This window comes from Choristoneura fumiferana, chromosome 4 (assembly GCF_025370935.1).
Source record: "Choristoneura fumiferana chromosome 4, NRCan_CFum_1, whole genome shotgun sequence".
In the NCBI taxonomy this organism is placed as follows: Eukaryota; Metazoa; Arthropoda; class Insecta; order Lepidoptera; family Tortricidae; genus Choristoneura; species Choristoneura fumiferana.
In genome coordinates, this window is record NC_133475.1 from 16223435 (window position 1) to 16240495 (window position 17061).

The window sequence follows — 17061 nt, forward strand, 5'->3', positions numbered from 1 at the left end:
AACGTTCTAATAATAAAATTAAAACCCAACCGATCGTGATAAAGTTCAGTTACTTTAATCCCAGAAATAAATTACGCGCAATTAATTAATTCTACACAGAGAGAATCACGGGCAACAGCTAGTTAAATATAAAATTGGATTTTTACTACCTAAATTTATAAATAACAAATAGATCATTGATTGAGTTGGCTAACAAGTGACGTACATCACTAATACCGTACAAAATCTATGAGGGCCCCAAACTGCGTACCTACATTATGCCCTGTCACCACTAGATATTCATAAATACGATACCTACAAAATCGAAACCCACGGTGAACGACTCCGACTCGAACTTGCCCGGTTTTTTAAATTTCGAACCTATTTATTACATTCTGTAACTGTTTTATTTGTCACTCAGCTTTACCAAAAGCCGTTTATGCAATGTCGTAGCCAAAACTGCAGCGGCGCAGTGACACAACACAGCTATAAGATGACATAATAGTGATTTGTAGAGCATCCCGGTCACACCCAAGAGAAATAAAACTCGTTTCGTACTTTCTTAACGAAATGATTGCCTACGTGAACGTTGTTAGCCCCATTTATTTGTAGGTGGATTTTATTTACCTACTTCGCTCCCGAGCGGATAATTCACTTTCTAAGTATCCCGTATCGACCCGGTGGGACGCATAAAGTATTTTTGGTTTTAGAAGAAAAGCTAGCGACATTGTATGTTATTGCGTAGAGTAGGTGCTTGGCAGCGGTTTCGTTTCGGGTTTTATTCAGGTTCTTAATGTTTTGTCCTGCTTGATATGGTGCTTAAGGGTTTGTTTACATCGTGTGGAGGCTTACCTTAAGTCATGGCATAAATTGAGTAGTTTCCTGCGTAAAAAGAAACCCTAAATGGCTGGCTGGATGGCTAGAAGTTCGTTTTACATTCGGTTTAACCGAATTTCGGCAGCAAGAATGGAAGTTTGGCCGAAATTCGGCCGATTTTTTTATTTTTACCGAATGTACATCCCATAACAAATACTTCGAATAATTTGAATTAATGAATACGAATATATGTATATAACTTAAACATTACATAAATACTCATATACGAAGTAAGATTCTTCATTAAAAACCATCAGTATAATTGTGTACATGTGTGTTAAATCGTTTATTGTAGACTTGTGTTCGTGATGCATTTTTACCTTTTTAGAATCTTTGAGCGGTAAGGCAAACAAGAACAGTCATAACTACTAAAGTTTACCGCCGATGTTAAGCTTATATTTCTACACTTTAGTGTTTTCACAAGTTGTAATCAAAATAATATACGATACGGCTGAGGAAAACTAATATTATACAGTTGGAAACTTCGTGGCAGGTTGACTTATGATACGACAAACTTGCAAATGGTTGCCACAATTGTTACCTGTACATTTTAACATCTAGTCTGTAAGTTTTTGCTACTGCTTCTGTTACTAACACGATATGGATCTAGCATCTGAAATAAATGATTTTTATTTTATTTTATTCACATACCGTATTTTCTAAACGCACCGTTGACCGTCAGTTGATTGCGAGTTTTTATTTCAGAAATATTCAACTGAAAGTCAAAGTCAAAATATCTTTATAGCAATATCAGGTTTTCAACTTATGTAAATTGGTTATATTAATTATTTTATGAGGCGAAACATCACTATATCTAGTGTCATCCACGAAGACGCGTGATTTTGTCAAAATTGCATTGCAGGTGGTAGGACCTTCTGCAAGGTCCGCCTAGGTTGTTACCACCATCTTGCTCGCTAATCCTGCTGTGAAGCAGCAGTGCTTGCACTGTTGTGTTTCGACGTGGAGAGTAAGACAGCCGGGGAAATTACTGGCACGTGAGGTATCCCTCTAGGCCTCTAGGTTGGCAACGCGTCTGCAATACCCCTGGTGAATGACTCTACCTATCTATATATCTATCTATCTATTTAGCCTTTTTATCCTGAGCTCCAGTTTATTGTTAAAGAATATCTCTAAGGTCAGTATGTCGCTTGACAAAGGCCTCCTCTAATATTTTCCACTGTTTTCTATCCCTGGTTATACCCTCCTCCAGTTCGGGCCTGCCGTTAGTTTTAACTCATCCTCCCATCTTATAATATGTTGTCTTCCTCTGCTCCTCTTGCCATCTCTAGGATGTCATTGTCTGACTTCTTAGCTCCATTTTTCCTGTGTATGTCACACAACATATTTGCGTATTACATATTGCGTGACTCTACCTATAATGTGTATTAATTAATTGCTTCAACTTTTAACCGGCAAACCAACTCGAATCCAACTCGCAAAGGAAATTCTTACCCACTCACTAATTCACTATTAAACTCACGGCTATTCTTGGCAAAATACTTCAACTCGCCTGTTTAAATTTGTTGTAAAAACATTAATCTGGTTAAACTCTCAAGTTGCCTTGTTGAAGTTTCTTAAACCACATTTTTAAACTTTAAAATTTTAATAGCTGGCAAACAAATAAATTAAGAATCAGTAAAATTTAAATTTTTTGTTTTTAAATTTAAAACGTGGACATGAGTTGCATGCTTAAGGCATTTTCTTTTTAACCCACTTCAAAAAAAGGAGGAGGTTATCAATTCGGTTGATTTTTTTATGTTTGTTACCTCAGAACTCCGTCATTTATAAACCGATTTCAAATTTTTTTTTTTCCTTCTTCTAGGAATGCTTTCAATTAGGTTCCATAAGCACCAAATCAGGATCTGATGATTGGATCCTAAGGAAATCGAGTGAACTCTTCAAATATTGTACGGACACTATGGTAATTTTGATATATTTAGTAGTAACTCGTGCATTTTCTCTTGAAAATCACCATTTGGTGAAGTGGAACTGATGATGAAGACCACATTTGACCAACGGAGCGACTACTCAACAAGTACCTTACGGGTAGGACCTTGTGCAAGGTCCGCGCGGATTGCCACCATATACCTTGCTCGCTAATCATGCCGTGAAATAGCAGTGCTTGCACTGTTGTGTTTCGGCGTGGAGAGTAAGACAGCCGGTGAAATTACTGGCACTTCTGCAATCCTCCTGGTGGTGCAGGTGTCTGTGGGCGGTGGTAATCTCTTACCATCAGGAGACCCACTTGCTCGTTTGCCATCCAGTCGAAAAAAAAACATCCCCCACATCCACACACCTCGCACATCTAAATGGTTGAAACGCAGCTTAAGCGTGGTGTTTACATAATTACCTATAGATATTTATGCCCTTGACTGTAGGTAAATATTTTTTCTCAAAAATGTCCGTAAAAGTTGACATTATTCTTTACATATCAGAAGGTGAAGTGCATAGTTTATGGTCAGCGAAAAATTAAAAAGTTAAAAAGATTGCAGGCGCGCTAGCTCGACAATAATGAATTAGCGCGCCTGCAATCAGTCACAAAAAAAAATTTTAAGTTTAAAAGGCCATGGAAATTTTGTCACAAGTCGTATACAGCCAAGTCTAATGGCCAGTATTAGATATTTTGTTGGAACTCCGGACTTTTTCAATTGGGTCTGGAACAGCTTGTGGTGTTTTCGGTGGAAAAATACACCTGCAGTTTATTTTTAATGAAAAAAAGGCGGGAAAGCATAAGAAAAATATAAATTGGAATAAAATTAAATGTTATGATATATTTTGAGAAAAAGTTTGTCCTATTTCAGAATTATTCACCATTTTTGAGAAAAGCTTTATATTAGTCTCGGCTGGAATAGCAATTGCTGGCTTCGTATTAGTTAAACGGACTCGCAAGCTCGTCCGTTTAATACTCATACTCAGCCAGCAATTGCCTACTTCCAGGCCACGACAATAATCTACTATTCCATAGCTCGCTGGCAAATCTTGAGCCTGGACTTCTGAGCCTCAGAAAAAGTATTAAAAGTTTTAAAGTATTTAGGCCAGTTAAGTAGACGTAGGGTAAGTAGACGAAATCAAGCGGCGCATGGCGATCACTAAGTCTGCTATGGATAAAATGAAAAAGATTTGGAGTTAATACAAGAACGGAAACCAGACTCGTTCACGAGTATTGCCTAATAATTCCCATTTTCTTCTTTGCGTCGGAGACATGGACTCTTCGTGAAACGGAGAACAAGAAAGTTGACGCGTTGGAGATGTGGTGCTGGAGACGGATGCTAGGAGTATTGTTTTTTTTTTTTTTTATTTGACTGGATGGCAAACGAGCAAGTGGGTCTCCTGATGGTAAGAGATCACCACCGCCATAATACCGCTGGTGTTGCAGATGCGTTGCCAACCTAGAGGCCTAAGGTGGTATACCTCTAATGCCAGTAATTTCACCGGCTGTCTTACTCTCCACGCCGAAACACAACAGTGCAAGCACTGCTGCTTCACGGCAGGATTAGCGAGCAAGATGGTGATAGCAATCCGGGCGGACCTTGCACAAGGTCCTACCACCTGCAAAATTGTGGACACAGTTACGAACAAATCACTCCATATTAAAAGAACTCGTCATCAGAAAGCGCCTATCAACCACAGTGGAGTCACGCATCCTGACCTTCCTTGGCCATGTATCTCGTCGTGGTGATGACTCCATAGAGCGCCTCGTAGTGCAGGGAAAAGTAAAGAGACCAGGCCACGTGGTAGATCACCAATGAGATGGACAGACCAGATGAACGCCGCAACTAAGAATGTACGTACCTAAGAATGTACCCGGTAAGCGGCAGTCCGCGACGAATAACGCCGTATTACCAAGATCATCACCACGACGAACATTGATGACCACGACCACTCTGGCAAGAGTGTACCAACTAAGAAGAAGAAGAGGCCACTTTTTTAGATTTACAAATCGCATATTCAAATTTGTTCCAAGTTAATAAGAGGGAAAGAAGCAACTGCCATTATCAGAAACTCCGCTTAACTGCCTCAGTTGTGTAATAAGCACGCACAAACGCAGCACGTGTGGGGAATATCCCGATAACCACAGTTCATACTGAAGTCAGTGAGTTTGTTATGAAATGTAAGGTCTTTTACCCACGTTTTCAAAAGGATGCAGCTCGCTAACCGGAGCCCGGTGTTGTTATCAAATGGTCAATTAATTTTATTCTTTAAAACATAGACTCAAAAAGCCTTTTCTTTACTTGACGGTGCGGTATCGGCGTGTTCGGGACGCTTGTTAGCACAAAACGGTATTACTGTATTTTTATACACTACAGTAAAGAGGCTGGAGTAATGTTATTACCTGTTCTGTTACAGTGATTATGCCGGCAGATGCCAGCTATCTCAGGTTTGCTTCTGGAACGCCTCATTTTGATTATCTGCTGCTAAGCATTATCTGAAAATGGCTGCTTAGTGGCCGTAAACAGGTAGTGTCCATGATGATTTAGTGTATAAAGGCCAGCACAGCACGTGTATTATTTTAATCGGCCGATCATAGCAAAATATCTATATACTGGGTAGTGTACGTAAACCTGGCAGTTGAATCAAAATTTCGGAATTTTGCTAATTCTCATAAAATTTCTAAACATAACATCGTGCGTGGTTTTCATTTGCGTTATACTCGTATAAAGAAGGTCTACATATTATAAAACAACAACAACAAAATAAAAATAAAAAAACACTTGTTTAACCTTCTTTTAACGACGAGAGTCCATAGAAAAATCCCATTTTTTTTACTCATGAAAACTTCAAAAAATAGCATCGTGCGTGGTTTTCATTTGCGTTATACTCGTATGAAGAAAGAACACCTGTACAAATATGTCTGGTAGACTTAGTCTACAGACTATTATAAAACAATAACATAAAAAACACTTTTTTAACCTTCTTTTAACGACGAGATTCCATAGAAAAATCCCATTTTTTTATTAAAGAAAAAACACTTGTACACATATGTATGTAGATCGTTAAAAGAAGGTTAAAAAAGGTTAAAAAAGTGTTTTTTTTTTACGTCTGCCATGTGTATTGTAATAATAGCAATGTCACTCGTCAAGTTTGTGAATTTTTAAATTTGACCTTTAACAACGATGGGGAGATAATTTGACAGGTACTTATTTTGTTCGATCGGAAATAGAATAATCATACTTTTAATGACCTCTTCACCCTGTGAACATTTATTTAACTTTTTCGCTCTCGCAAAATATTCCTCAAAGAATTTCTGTCCGGAAGGCAATATCTAACACTAGTGTCCATGAGTTCGATGGATATCGGATAGAAGAAGTCGAGTGCTCTGTCCACACGGCCGACCTGGCGCGGACAATATTTGCTAATCCAGGGCGCCGATCATGCGTCATATTTGCCCGAACTCAAGAGCGGTTGAAGACTTGATTTGTGAGTGATTCCGTATTGTCCGGGATTATTTTGTGAATCTGGTAATGGTGTCTAAAAATAAAAATGGTATTTTATTTAACATCCAATACGTAAGTAATTGGGCCAATCAACATTTTTACCGACACTAATCTGCCCGCGACATTTTTCAAACAATTTCAGATTTTTGTAAGTAAACATGTTTGTTCTGTAATTTAATAGATGGTACATTAATATATGCCATTCTACGTAAGTTCAACCTATTATACCGTAAAATATCTTGTTGGATGTACGCATTTTCGGTAACGCCAGAGACAATTTTGGTAACGCAGGAGACGCCTAAAGTGTCGGTAAAATAGTTGATTGGCCCAATTACCTTTAATAAGCTCCTGATGTTTCGACGCAATTGCATGCATCATAATCACGGATAAGCTGAAGACTGATTGAAATAGTGCCTTGGAGCTCTAAACGTGGTATGCAAACTGGTTTTAATGACGCGCTACACGTACTTTACTACAGATTAGATAAAGAAATCGCCAGTACGCAACTGCGGCATTGGCAGATTCACTAGAGTCTGCAAATATGTGAAGTTCGCACTCTACTTGAAGCGTTCAACGAGTACCAGCGCAAGATCTGCAAGTCGGAGATTGGCAATAAATCCTCAAACCAGAGGCTCCGTGCGGCAGCTCTGTATGTGAAATTGAAAAAGATCGCTTTATACCGGGTGTGGCCTGTAATACGAGCAAAAAATTAAAAGATAGATCGTACTCGACAAACTAAACAACATTAGTCCAGCGTCTTTTAAAAATAATGGAGTCTTTATTGTTTTGTGTTAATTTGAAATTAAACAGAAGTTAATTAATTAGGCAGTGTACATTAATGTAATGGAGTTTAATTTAATTAATTTAATGTAATCTTATCTGTTTACTACCATAGTCTCATGAGAACGTTTTATACATACACTAACAATACTTGGATCTAGTCAGTTATCCAAAAATAAATTATTTTGATTTGATTTTTGATTTCATTTCATTTTTCCCTTTCTCATACAAATTAAATACTGTTAGCAATGTACGCTATCCTAGAACCCAACTGACGTCGCCTGTCACGCTGCAATAAACATCAAACGTTTTGCTTTATAATTCTGCTTCGAATAAACTTCAAAGTATAATAAACTAGCTTTTGCCCGCGGCTTCGCCCGCGTGGAATTCGGTTATCACACGCTGTTCCCTCGGAACTGTGCATTTTTCCGGGATAAAAAAGAGCCTATGTCACCCTCTGGCCCATAAACTCACTCTTTGCCAAAAATCAAGTCAATCCGTCGCTCCGTTTCGACGTGAAAGACGGGCAAACACACACTTTCGCATTTATAATATAAGTATGGATATAAAATACTAATTATTTTTAAAAGTCGCTGAACTTAATTAATGTTAAAGAGCAGATAGACAGAGGTGAGGCGGGGCTTTTTAACTCTTGTGCCTAGATGTTCTTGTGTCACTCATGTTGGAGAACTTGACCGAAAACCCGCGAGCGTAAAAACTCGCCGAGCCACGAGTGAATCTATGCGTCTATTTGGCTCTAAGCTCGTAATAAACTCGTTCACCGTTTTCTAGACCAAAGCAAACTCCAGTAATCGCTGTATGTAGGGCACCTGCTTCATTATATGAATTCCTCTGAAGTTGGTAGCGCGTGCCTCCTTCCTTAGCGACGAAATTGCTATTAAGGAGATTCGAAGCTAATGGAGGGGTAATTGGCTGCTTCGCTAACTAATGGACAATTATACCGGCCCACATAGATCTCGAGGGAATTATAATGCTGTTATGTACTTTATAATGATATCACACTTTAAATACTGTCTAAAAGCTGCTACCTGTGTAGAAGGCAAGTAAATTGAGGAAGAAGTCCAAGACAGGTTTAATTTTCGTTAAGTTTCAGAAGTAGGTATTAAGAACTTATCTGTAAGAAATTATAAAACAAGAAAACTACAAAAATAAGAAAACTAGTAAGAAATTATTTGACGAATTTAAAGAATTACTTTGCTCACCCGCGACTAGGGCATGGATACCGGTATTCGGTATTACCGAAAAACCGGGATACCGGTCATTTTTTCCCCTCTTTTAATACCGGTATTAAATATCTACAAAACCGGTTTTTCGGTATTTTGACTTGTGCTTAAAATAGTAATAGTCGACTTTAATTTCAAACAAGAAAGCACTTTTAATAACTTGTCTTCAGACTTATGGCTTTTGAAGTTACTTACCTCTTAATCTACTTTCAAATTTCAAATTTACCGCGCACAAGTTTGCTTTGCTTATTTGTAGTGTAAGCTTTCTCGAAGTTGGACCTACCTAACTGGACCGTTTGTCCCAGGTATACATAGTCGTCAACAACTTCGAGCGCAGAGCCCCCGACTATTGCGGGAGTTGGGACAACATGGACATTAGTTAGACATGACTTTCGTCTTGCCCATGTTCATTTTTAGGCCAACTCGGTCGGAAACTGCTGAGGTCGGCGAGCATAGCACTGAAGTCTTCCATGGTCTCAGCCATGACTACAATATCGTCGGCGAATCGAAGGCGAGTGAAGTACCCGCCATTAATGTTGATGCGTCGTCCTTTCCAGTCCAGAACCTTAAAAGCATCCTCCAATGCAACGGTGAACAGTTTCGGAGCGATCACATCTCCTTGTCTGACTCCCCGCTGCAGAGGAATAGGCTTCGTGCTCTGGTCATGTAAGTAATCGGACGGACATAGTGGCGTTTTTGTACAGACACTAGACACTTCAACACTCCGATATACCGGTAGTCAACTGCACCGCTGGAGAGCCTGCATCACAGCCCAAGTCTCGATCGAATCGAAGGCTTTCTCGTAGTCCACAAATGCAAGGCAAAGGGGGAAGTTATACCATACGGTCTTCTGTATAACCTGCCGCAACGTACATGTGGTCTACGGTACTATAGGTTTTCGGAAGCCGGCTTGTTCGGGAGGCTGGAAATCGTCAAACCTGCTTGCGAGACGATTTGTGATGACCCTGAAAAACAGCTTGTAAACATGGCTCAGAAGTGAGATGGGTCTATAATTCTTCGGCAAGGTGTTATCACCTTTTTTGAAGATGAGCACCACCACTGTCTTCTGTTCCGTGCTTTCGGTGTTCCCCCTTGGTGGAGGACGGAACTAAACGGCGTCTTAAGGTCCTTAAGGACTGGTTTACCACCCGCCTTCAAGAGTTCGGCTGTAATTTCATCGTCACCCGGGGCTTTGTCATTCTTAAGCTATTTGAGGGCCATACTAATCTCGTACAGGCTGACGTCTGGGATGTCTTCGTGATAGTGTCGGGTTAATCTAGCCCTCGGGTCTTTAGCTAGATTTTCGACGGGTGTTCAGGTTGTCGTGTTATCCATAAAACCTCTCATTTTCCCCCAACAGCTCAGGTTTGGATGAAATGATTCTGCCGTCGTCGGTCTTCAACTTCATTAACCGGCTTTGACTTACAGACAGATCCCTGGTAAACACCTTAGAGCCTCTGATACGCTCAATAGCCTCTTCAATGCTATTTATTAGTATTAAATCGGCGTACATCGCGCTTCAGAGATTTTGAGATCTGCCTATTGAACTGCTGATAGCGACAATTAAGCGTCACCAGAAGACTGTAGCAGCATCTCACGCCTCACCTCCATGAGCCTAAGGCCAGAGCGCGAGAGCTTATTGGTTCTAGTACGGCGGGTTTTGAAGGAGTTAGATCCGATCGTATGGACAGCTTCCACAAACCCGTCGTTGTAATCGTCCACGTCGCTACCTAGGCATTCGAAATGGCTTTGAAGTTTGAGCTGAAAGCTCTCGGGGTTTTGGAGCTGAGCTGGTTCCGGGCGGAGCGAAGATTTCATCAGTAGAGACCTTTCAAGCTTGAACTGGATATTTAATGAGCCTCGTACAAGCGAAAGAAATTATGCGAAAATTTGGTTGGGAACTAATAATCGGTGAAACAATTTTCACCGAAGAATTAGAGAATCCAATTCCATATTATATAAGTATTAGTTAACAATTAACAACTTAAGTTTTTTATTTTAATACTTGCTCATTAAAAGGGAAGTTTATTAATTGCTTTTCATGTATATTTGTTATATTTCAACAAAACAACAGACTTATACAGAAAAAAGAAAAATAAAGGGAAAATATGGAAAATACCGAAAAATTACCGAAATACCGGGATACCGGTTTTCAAAATTTGAATACCGGAATAATACCGGTATTGCCATCAAGCCCAATACCGCTTAGCCCTACCCGCGACCTTATGATAGCTAAGTTTACGCAAAGAAATCTCATCTCTATCTTTTCTCTTCTTTATCTTTTTTTTTCTTTTAGTTGATTGATATGGACCTCCGCAAAATAACTTCTAACTCAATAAATTATTTGGCATACCCTAAACTTCCGTAACATTTACTAGTTCTCTCTCAGCAGAGAATCGCTGGTTCAAACCCTAATGCTTGCACTTCAGAGTTTTATGGATTATACATGTGAAACTACACTGATTCATGCTGAGAAGCAATCACCAGGAAGATGATAAATGATGATGATGGATATAAAATACGAAGAAGAAGAAGATAATTTACCTAAATAAGATGTAGCTGATTGTGATCAAATATGGCGCTAATTACGTTTCTAGAACCAGTAAGCTCCCAGGTTTATAACGTTTGGCAACCTCTCATTTCGCAACTTCATTTCCCAACTATTTAATATTTCTGAAACTGTAAATATTTCAGGATTTTTATAAAACTAATCTTACCTAACCTAAAGGGTTAAGGGGGTTCTACACGATAGCCCTAAAATTAATCCTGAAATATTTACAGTTTTAAAGTTTGCGAAATGAAAAGTTGCGAAATGAAAAGTTGCGAAATGAAACAGGTTGCCAAACGCTACGTTGCGAAAAGGTAGAACCTGAAGCTCCAGATTGTACACCAGAGTGCAGAGAGAGTGGTTGTTATAGCCTAAATAGAATAAAGATATTTTGACTTTGACTTTGAGAGGTTCCTAAACTTATTTCATCCAACGCCCATTCTGAAAATCAGTTATTTTGTACCGCATATTAGTTAAACATATTAGTTTCGCCTAATGAAGGTGAAGGTGATAAAGGTGAAGATTTTTTCTGGGCCCCTTACAGCCCCCTCTAGGCCGGCGTTATCGCCCACTTTGGGAAAGACTGTTATAGGTACATAGATAAATACATTTGCCTTGTAAGTCCTAGCTTATTCTTTTCAGTAAAAAATAATACTTGATTTGTCGAATGTGCTACATGCAATAATACTGTTCATTAAAAAAAATTAAGGGTAGCTTTGAGTATTCTGAAATAAAAACTATATAAAGCCACAAAACTACAGGATTCACTGTCTCAGTTTGGACCACTATAACATACATTTTTAACACGTTTGGATTTTTTTTATTCTGAATATACCAAACCTCTCATGGTTCATAAGAGAGAATCCATCCGTAATAAATAAGAGTTATTCAAGTCATTATTTTTAATTATCGCAAAGGAGCTTAGAGCAACGCACAACCAACGTACGACTCAAAGCCAAGGGATTATTTCCTGCCCTAACCCCCCCCCCCCCCCCTAAGTTAACTACTGCGTCATAACGCACATTAATTTGGGGTATATCTTCCAAAGTGGAAAGTTGTCGTGCCTCTGCGATGTAAAAGTTGTTGTGTACACGAACCGTTGACAACTCGTAAACTAGCGGGTCGGCCCATAATTCGGTTAGCGCGAAGATGCCGGGCCCCTGGAAACGGCAATGGACATTATGGCCCAATTTTGGTGTTACCATGAAGTTGTAAAACTAAGCTTATACGTAAACCAGCTAGTCGTCTGTAGTTTTAGGTGTAGCATTAGGTAATAGGTACCGTAACGCACTGGGTGTTTATAGCATAGCCGGGGATACACTAGGGGACAACTGTCCTGCGACACGTGTAGTCTGCGACGTCGGGTGAAGTAGCGCGAAGTTAATGAATTTCGCTCGATATGTTTGGCAACATCGCGCGATACGTAAAGCGAATGACGTCGGGTGTAGCCAGATATGACAACAAAATCAGTCGGCTTCGCTTAACACAGTGATTCCCAAAGTGGTCCAGATGGATCCCCAGGGGTCCACGGGAGACTTGCTGGGGGTCTACGTAGGCGTGAACAAAAAAATGGGGGTCCATAAGATGTTAATGGGGGTCCACGAAAATTTATCTGCTTTTGATAGTAAAGAGCCAAAATGTAAGCATAGTTTTTATAAGGGCCTACCTACATTGTTTTAAGTACCTAACTAAGCAGATAATATTTTAATAGGGCAAGCGACTAGACAGAACTCAGAAGCGACACCATTTTTATTTTTTGGCGACTTTAAGAATGTGGTAGAAATGTAGCAGCAGGGGGTCCACCGAAACCAGTAAAATTTTGAAAGTGGTCCACGAGAAAAATAAGTTTGGGAACTACTGGCTTAACATGTCGTGGGACATTTGTCTCCTAGTGTATCACTGGCTTTAAAGCTGCTGTGTGCTGTGAGTGCGACCCGTCCCGGCTTTGTACGGGTAGAATTTTGGATAAAAATAAAGTCTATATTCAAAGGCGATGTCTTCAAATTTTTACCAACCTTTCTCCAAAAATATCCATGCGGATAATTCATGCGGACCTGGAAGGCAGCACTAGTTAATATATCCAACTAATATCCTACAAACTAGTATCTTCGTAAGTCCTATTTTTTTATACCCTACATAGTTCTACAAACCGAGTCAAGAATTCTCAGTTTTATGTGTTGAATTATTTAAATGAATTTTAAGTTGACACTTCATTGAAGAATGTGTACTCCACATAGTACATTCGGCAGTTATTCTTACAATCGATTTGTACTTTAATGAAACAATATACATCCAGTAGTCCTAGGCAGCCAGGCTCTGAGCACGTCACGGCGAAGTTCTTAAAACCTGTTAGCGGTGGATGCGGGCGAACGCCGACCTTGACGATTGACTCGCTCGTCTACATTGGTTAAGTACTACCACAGAATATATAATAGTACTAACGTACTACTACAACAGTTACGTAGTCGTACTTGTAATACCTATACAGTGCTTCCATTCTAGCATGGTGCGGGTGACACTTTTAGCACGTTACGTTTTACTCAAAAAAAAAGTTGCTGCAGTCTAAATAATATGGAAGTATATTTCAGTTGTAGCCTGAATATGACTGGAGTAAAATATTTCAATATAAAGAACTATGTTATACGAAATAAATTTAAGCTATCAGATTTTTCTAATCAATTACCTAATGAAATTCAAAGCACAATTAAGTGAAGAAACGTAATATGCATGTAACGTAACACCGGAGGCACGTTTAGTGATGGGACCTAATGGATCTTGAGTTATATCGGTACTTATTAATTGGTAAGTAACGAATATTCCTGCAAACTCCGTTTAACCTTACTTATGTGGCAATTAATATTCCAAATTAGAATTTCACTAACATTCTCATCAAAATTAGCGTAATAATCGGATTAATGATGACATTAATTTATATGATTAATATTTTAAATTATTAGTTTTATCGACTCAAGTTTCAACACTTTGACTCTAGTATTGTAATAAAAATTGTCACCTGTTACCCGCACCATGTTACAATGAAAGTACCTACTGTAGGCATCAGAACGCAACATGTTTCGGCTAATAGGGTGTATTCAGTGTTTCCTTTTTAGGACTAAGTATTAAATCTATGTTGTCCCATATTTGATTTGAATGGTTTCTTAGTTACAGTTGTTGATGACTTGGACTGTCATTCTAAATATATGTTTATCATAATAAGGAGATGTACAGTTTATTAATTTAATTATTTAACAAATTGGCGTCGATGTCGTTTGATTTGAAGAAAGGAAAACGTGCGCGTGCCACCCTACGCGGTGTACTTACTAAAACGAACAACGCATTTCAAGATGAACAAAACTTACATACTTACGAAGAACTAGAAACCCGACTTCTTACACTACAAAATACTTACGATGGCTTACAAAACATACAATGTCGAATAGAAGAGGAGACGGAAAAGGAGGATCTTGAGGCAGAAATAGCATACAGGTATGAGATTGACGAGATTTATACGAAGTTACGCACAAAATTTTACGATTGATAAATCTATACAAAAATGAAAGTAACATACCTCCTATTACTCAAGTCACCTCCGTCACGAATGCCCATCATGAGGCACAACCGAGAATTAATTTTCAACCATTTCAAGCCAAAGAGACCTTCAAAAATTTCATAAAGCGGCTTTCCCGTTTATATCCTACTAATAACATCACTCATCGTAAACGAAAGTTTATACCTTACTGTCTACTTTACCTCCAGATATCCACGAAAGATTATATGACCTGTGTTCTCCCGAAGAACCGATCGATAAGACTTTTGAAGAACTTACAGATATTTTGGATAAATTTATTGACCCGAAACCAAGCATATGGGCGTCGGAACATAATTTTATATCACGTTTACAACAAGCCGATGAAACAATTGCAATCTACGCGTCAGAATTGAAAAGGTTATCTCTAAATTGCGAATTCAAATGTACACACTGCAAAAAACCTACAGTTGAATCATTCAGAGTGGCGATATATCACAGAAAATCCGCTTAGTGAAACATGTTCTTCGAGCTTCACCAACTTCCTCAGGAGACTCTCCATATGTCATTATGTTCGGAAGGGAAATACGAACAAGATTGGCTTCCAAGATCAGAGCAGTTCCTAAACCAGACCCCAGACAGCCTTGACACGGTACAGACGGGAGAGAGTTCAGTCCCGGAGCCAGAGTCCAAGCAAGGGACTATTCGGTATCGAAAACCAAATGGGAGTTTGGCATTGTAGTCCGCCGTCTCGGACAGCTACATTACCAGATTAGGACAGACAGCGGACTCCTGTGGATCCGACACCTGGATCAGCTACTCCCTGCTCCTCTGATTCACGGCGGAGGCGTGTCACATATTTGATTTGAATGGTTTCTTAGTTACAGTTGTTGATGACTTGGACTGTCATTCTAAATATATGTTTATCCTAATAAGGAGATGTACATTTTATTAATTTAATTATTTAACATATGTTAACTCCTTATTTCGCAAAATTTTCAAAGAAATAAAATTACAATGTCAATAAATAACAAAAATGACAGATAAATACAATACAAAATACATAAAGTCAATCAAATATTAAACTGCCCGGCGTATTACCTACCAGGCGCAAAGCTGCCCAATAAGCCTACCGTGTTGCCGTGTTAAACCGCCAACGACAACCTTTGCACCAGAAACGACCCAGAGCGGAGAGGTCAAGAGTCAAGACATCTCTCACGAAGATTTCGCTAAATTGAAAATATATCAAATTCGTTGAGCTACATTTTGATATTTTTAGCCAGCGTTGGAAAGTTCACATTTTTTCACAATTGCTAAGTACAATTCGCAATAAAGGGTAAAAATGATTCGCCACAATACAGTACAATACAATACAATGACTCTTTTTTTCAAACATGACATGAAATATTGACGTTGTATGACAAGTAATAGGCCAGGAAGTATCGCACTACAGGCGCTGCGGCTTGCCTGCGTGCGCGTGGTCACTCTAGTGGCCAGCAAAGAGATTTCATACAAATTTCCCGCCCTCGGCCGGCAATGCGACAGTCTTTTGTTTCAACGCGAACTGCGGCACGGCGCGCACCCGCCGCCAGCACCACCGCCTGCAGCCGCCGCGCCAGCAGCCCCACAACACGGCGACGAGACTAACTGCCCGCCAGCTTACTTTCTTGTTTTTTTTTATTTTATTTCATGTCATGTTTGAGAAAAGCACTATACAAGCCTCAGCCGGAACGCGGGGTTGCCAGCCTCTACAGTAATGTACTATTATTGTACACCAGAAACAGTAAGCCACCAGTGTTATCAGGATATCAAAATTTATTATCAATGGACTGGCCTGAAATGGTATGACAAACAAAATTATGATCCACTGCTTCGTTTGTTTACAAAATAGAACAGTAGTTCCCCGACCCAGGCAACATCAACGTAAAACACTGTTGTTCTTGAATAATAAAAGGTAAACATACATACAGGCGGTTGCCGGTTGCAATCAGTGCTTATGGTACGCTAGATCGAAATAACACAATCGACGATTCGACGACATGCTGTCGAAACAGTAAGAAATACACACACAATTTGACGACCGGTACCACTACCATGAGTTTACAGTGACCGTACTCGATAGCGACGGCGTAAATTATTTGTAGAGGCGCTGTACAATTCTCCTTACGAATAATTTAAGCCGTCGCTATCGAGTACGGTCACTGTAAACTCATGGTAGTGGTACTGATGGCCAAGGTAGAGAAACTGACTATGAAGCTTGAGGTCCCGGGTTCGATTCCGGGCCGGGGCAGATATTTGTATGAATAAACGAATATTTGTTCTCGGGTCTTGGTTGTTTAATATGTATTAAAGTATGTATTTATCTATATAAGTATGTTTATCCGTTGCCCAGTATTCATAGTACAAGGTTTGCTTAGTTTGGGAATAGGTGTGTACCTACTGTGTTAAAAATAAAGTTGTGTTAAATACTTGGGATGTATACATATCATTTAATAATATTGTAAATCAGTTTAAAAAAAATATACCTCGTTGAGTTTCTAGCCGGATTCTTCTCAGCAAAGGTTTTTCCGAACCGGTGGTAGATTTTTTTTGACATTCATAAGTGCTTGTTATAGCCTAAATTGAATAAAGATATTTTGAATTTGACTTTGACTTTGAGGTCAATTTTGATGT